Source organism: Curcuma longa, unplaced genomic scaffold (assembly GCF_044706935.1).
Source record: "Curcuma longa cultivar G26 ecotype Majalengka, Jawa Barat unplaced genomic scaffold, ITB_CL_G26_1.1 contig_28212, whole genome shotgun sequence".
NCBI lineage: Eukaryota > Viridiplantae > Streptophyta > Magnoliopsida > Zingiberales > Zingiberaceae > Curcuma > Curcuma longa.
The window spans coordinates 3,600-8,951 of NW_027433644.1; the positions used below are offsets into that span (position 1 = coordinate 3,600).

At 43.6% G+C, this 5,352-nt stretch overlaps 1 non-coding gene across 1 annotated transcript; it reads right to left on the minus strand.

Moving 5' to 3' along the window:
• Positions 1–1,691: 1,691 nt before the first annotated feature.
• On the minus strand, positions 1,692–1,765 carry TRNAP-UGG (transfer RNA proline (anticodon UGG)). The gene has a single exon. It is a non-coding gene; the product is annotated as a tRNA-Pro (tRNA).
• Between the last annotated feature and the right edge of the window lie 3,587 nt (positions 1,766–5,352).

The following is a 5,352-nucleotide window of genomic DNA, read 5'->3' on the forward strand; positions in this document are numbered from 1 at the left end:
TGCCACTTATGATCAGTGTTCACAAGAGCGAGACGGTTCCATGCCTTACAATGTTCAAGCAGCATGATTGTCGGAAGGGGCCCGGACACCTACCGAAGACCCCTACCCCTGAAGGATGGAACAACATGATGAAGAAGGCGGCGAAGGTATGGAGGAAAAGATGGGAAGAGAACAAGGAGATCTCTGAAAAGGGTGAGGCAAGGAAGTAGTAGAAATGTTAAAGAGGGTCTCTTTAGATAGGCTCGACCATGGGGAGAGGAAAGAACCCGCTCTTGGACTGAAGACTATGCGCGTCATTATCATTCGCTCCTCGTGCCTCAGCAAATTATTACCAGTATAGTTGCGTGCCCTCCTTAAGTAAGTTACCTACTAAACGTAGAAAGATCTACCCTTCTCAGTCGAGCTATAGCTATCTGACTTCTTACTCGGCCCTCTCTCTCTCCCTAGAACTTATATGTATGGCGAGCGACTTATATTATAGAGGGCGGCCCTTATATATATGGTCGAGCCTATCGGGTCAGGTTCTACTATTTTGGACAACCGACTTATTATTATATTAGGGCTCTCCCTCTCCCTTATATATATGGTCGAGCCTATCGTCTACAATCTTCCACAAGAATTACGGTATTGCGATCCCTTCGTCCCTCAGCAATATCGTGCCTGCAAAAAAAAGTAGTTCGAATTTAAATAAGTTGGGGCTATTTATCTCCTTTACTAGATTTTTGGGGCCTAATATAAAAGTAAATTATAGCCAAAGGGGCTATTTACGAAAGGAGATAAATAGCCCCTTTGGCGTAGACTAACTGTATATAATATAAGATAAGTACCTCTGCTACGCAGAGGCATATAAATAGCCAAAGGGGCTATTTACGACTAATCCGAATTTACCTAAAATAAATAGAAATTCCGAAGGGCTATAATTTTTGGGCACGACCTGCGAAGCGACATACTCGAGCGATAGCGAGAGGGACGAGGAACGACGGGAGATCGCAATACCGTAATTTAGGGAGAGAGAGGGCATTTTCAGAAGTACGTCACACCTGGCACCCCCTTGTAGGCTTCGCAAGATCTTAATTCCAAGTGGGCGAGTTCATGCTTTCTTATTTGCCCAGAGCAGCCAAGGATCAAAGCTACTCCAATTCAAGCAAAGGAATCAGACTCACAGAAAAGGTTCGGATTTGCAGCTACTGATTCGGGATATGAACTTTATAGTAGCGGGTCCCCAGTAGAGGTTCGCCATTTATAGATGAGGACGCTGACTTACTCAGCCTATCTGTCATAGAAAGTGAAACTCTTCCTCTTCCGACCGTCATGCATCCTATCCGGGTCAATTCAGTCTAGCCTGGGGAGGCCCCCACTAGTGGTCGAGGGTATAAAATAGCTCGACCATAAGGGAGAGCGCGTCATTATCATTCGCCCCTTCCGCTCAGGGGGGGCCAGACCTTCCACGGGAAATGAACTCTATAATTACTAGATTTTTGGGGAAAGAAATTCCCTCTTAAGAAGCAGAACGTTAACGGGGCAGAGGAGCTGGGCTGCTGAAGAACGGGCACTAGCTAGGCCCTCTACGCAGTAGCTCTTCCATCTTAGGCCATACTATATAAGTTCCTAAAAGATATTCGACTACGGTATTATAGTCCATTCAGGTAAGAGACTCTTGCTGACGGTAGCTATGTGGGATAAGTCATAGGTAGGGATGACAGGATTTGAACCCGTGACATTTTGTACCCAAAACAAACGCGCTACCAAGCTGCGCTACATCCCTTTTTTAAAATTGTTGTGCAGTCTCATTCTACAAAATACCTGTCTTCTTTTCCGGAACATAATTTGATCCTCTCTCTATATACTTCTTCTCATTTCTTCTCAAATATTATAGTAAGTCTTGGTTTCATATAATAAAATCGTATACATATCATAAAGATCATCATTATATACATCATACACCTAACGTAACAAAAAGTGTGATCAGTCATGTTCAGGAACAGGGGATTAGATTCTCATCTCATCTATTGATTCATTGTACATATCTCTTTTAGCATTTAGTTCGGAATTATGTGTAAAAGAAATACAAATGATCTTGAACTACAACATCTGACCATATACACATCTGTATTACAAAACATAGGAAAGGAGGGTCTCGTAAGATAGCTCGACCAACGGGAGAGGGCCGAAATTGTGATAACGACGGGCGAGATATAATGACATATCTCTCCTCCGCACCTGTGCATAGTACTCTATGGTTTGGGTCTTTAGCAGGCCTATTGATAGAGATTAATCGCCACGTCGCTATCGCAGCGGATTATTACCAGTATAATTGCGTGCCATACATATAAGTTCTATCGGCCATTCACTCTATTTACTGTATGGCCCTTGTCATTCCCTTTTTCTTCTAGTTATTGATATGTTTTGAAATGAATAAAATGAGAGAGACTCTCTATTCTACGTGACTCAAATAATGGAAGGGACCGCGAAATCATAGCATAGAGAAAGCACAAAAGAATCATAATAAAGCTGAGTCGCTGAACACAAATCGAAATGAAGAAGCATTAGAAGGGGAACGTGCTTGATATTAATATTACGTGACGATGCGGCTCTGCTCTTAGAAATAGAGTCTGCCCCCCGGTTAGGATATTCCGACTATAACCTGCCCTTCATTCTACTATCAGTTGGCGACCCCCAATCTGCATCGGCCCTAACCAAGAGATCCCCTTGATCCCCGAAGCCCATGTGTTATATCCGAACGAAGCTAGATTTCTAGACGCAGGCACATTCGCAGAAAAAAGAGATGAACAAAGGAGGAGGACGAGAATAGAAGGACTACGTGCTGGAAAAAAGCACTCAGCGCTGAAACGAGAGAGGTAGGGAAGAGGGGGCTCGAAAGAGGTCCGAGCGAAAGAGAAGGTACGAGTGATAACGACGTGAGGGTATCCGTAAGGATAGCTCTCCCGTTAGGGCCAAGTGTAACGACGGGCCTAAAATAAATATAAATTCCTAAAGGGCACTGAACTTCTTATTTGGGAAGAGAACGTACATATCAGGTACACCATTTACGTAATACCTTAATTTGCCCTAAAAGAAATATAAATCTCGTTTTATAGTTAATATTAGGGGTAGATCTTTCGTAGTTTTGAATATTCACGACGTTGCTGCCCCTAATATAGTAAAGTAAATTGAGGAGCGACTTATTATTATTGTGAGAAAGTCTTCGACGCGGAAGATAGCTCGAGCCTATCGGGGATACCCTCGGATTAATTATTTATAGTTTAAGGAGTAGACTAGACTACGAGCGCATAGAAAGGACTACGAGCGCCCTTTCCCTTGCCGATCGAGGGGCGCCCAGCTCCTTCTTTATGGGACGAGTGCCAGACTGAAGAGTGAGGTTTGACATTGCATTGGGTGTAGGATCCGGGAAAGAGGAGCAGCCGGACCTCCGCGTCACTTTTCGGGACGCCTAAAATAAATATAAATTCCGAAAGGAGATAAATAGCCCCAAAGGCCCTACTTACTATAATTAAGTTCTAATCCGCCTGTATATAATATAAGTACCTCTGCTACCCCCTTACTATATATTGGGCAGAGAAATAGCCTTTGGGGCTATTTACGACTAAAGGAGATAAATAGCCCCAAAGGCGTAGACTAATCCGCCTTACTATAATATAAGTTCCTCTGCTATGCAGAGTAGATAAATAGCCTTTGGGGCTATTTACGAAAGGAGATAAATAGCCCCTTTGGCGTAGACTAACTGTATATAAGATAAGATAAGTACCTCTGCTACGCAGAGGCAGAGAAATAGCCAAAGGGGCTATTTACGACTAATCCGAATTTACCTAAAATCAATATAAATTCCGAATTTAAATAAGTTGGGGAGATAAATAGCCCCTTTGGCCCTGCATTCATAATATAAGTTCTAATCCGCCTGTATATAATATAACTCTGCTACCCTGTATATATATTGGGGAGAGAAATAGCCTTTGGGGCTATTTACGACTAATCTTCCCTAAAGAAAGATAAATTCTATAAAGGAGATAAATAGCCCCAAAGGCCCTGCATTCATAATATAAGTTCTAATCCGCCTGTATATAATATAACTCTGCTACCCCTGATTAGTCGTAAATAGCCCCAATATTTATCTCCTTTACTAGATTTTTGGGGCCTAATATAAAAGTAAATTATAGCCTTTGGGGCTATTTACGACTAAGGGGCATCTACTTTTTTACAACTAAAGCACTGATGCCCCTACCGGTTATTCTTCCAATTGCAAGCCTCGTTCGCATTCGTTCGCACCTATCTAATGGTCCTTCCCTTTTGAAGTGTGCTCTTCCATGTATATATGGTATAGGCGATCTTCACTTCTCTATCTATATGGTATACTGAACTTGCTTGCTACAGGTAAGGCTCTCGGCTCCACCTTCCCCACATCTTAATGAATCTCTCACTTTCATACCGCTGCTTCCACCATACTATCCTCTCTATGCCTCCTTCTCCGCCAACTGCCCAAGGCAATGCCGACCTGCTTCTTCCTTGCCCTCCGAGACTTCTTTCTGCTCTTTCCGACTATTGGGAATGATTTTCTTTCTTTCTCTTTCTTATAGTAGAAGACCTTTCTCTGCCTCCGAAGACCTTAGCTTGCTTGCTTTCTCTTTCTATTTCTATTATAGAAAGACCTTGGAAAGCTTTCTTTCTCTCATTGAGAGCTGCTGGAAAGAAGCACTGCCACTGCATCGAAGTCCTTTCTTCAGCTTGACGAATGCTGGGGGGGCAAGACGCCGAAAAGTGGCGGAGGGAGGAAGCTAATTGGGTGAAGATGTGCCAGAGCTCTTACAATAAGAAGAGAGAACCAAGAAGAGGGGTCTAGCAAGAATAAGACAGGAACTAAGAAGAGAAGGGCAGAAGTCAGGAGCGGCTATCAGGCAGTGGCAGATCCGGAAGCACTCCTTCGATTAAATTCAGTGGTTAAGCATTCGTCCTTATATTAAGTACTGAAGCTAGGGAGCGTGGGAGGACTTGGTGGGCTAGGTGGGACCATTCCACTCTCTAATAATTATTGGTAATAAAGACAGAGAAATCGATGCAGGCGCATGCTAGAACGAAGGCGGGGGGGATCACTATCAACCCCACGAAGCCACTCTCTTTAATGGTAGATTCTGAGTAGGAGGTGGGCCTTCCCACTATTGCAAACCGACGTCGGATCATCTAGCTCACTACCACGTCAGCCCTCGGCTCTACCAAATGAAAATCACTAGCTGGGATAGCTTTCTTTGCTTAGTCAGCTCTACCAAAGACAATCTTTCTTTGGATGGCGGAGTCGGAAGCCCACTCTTGAAACCTTCCTCGGTCCTTCTGGCTCAGACC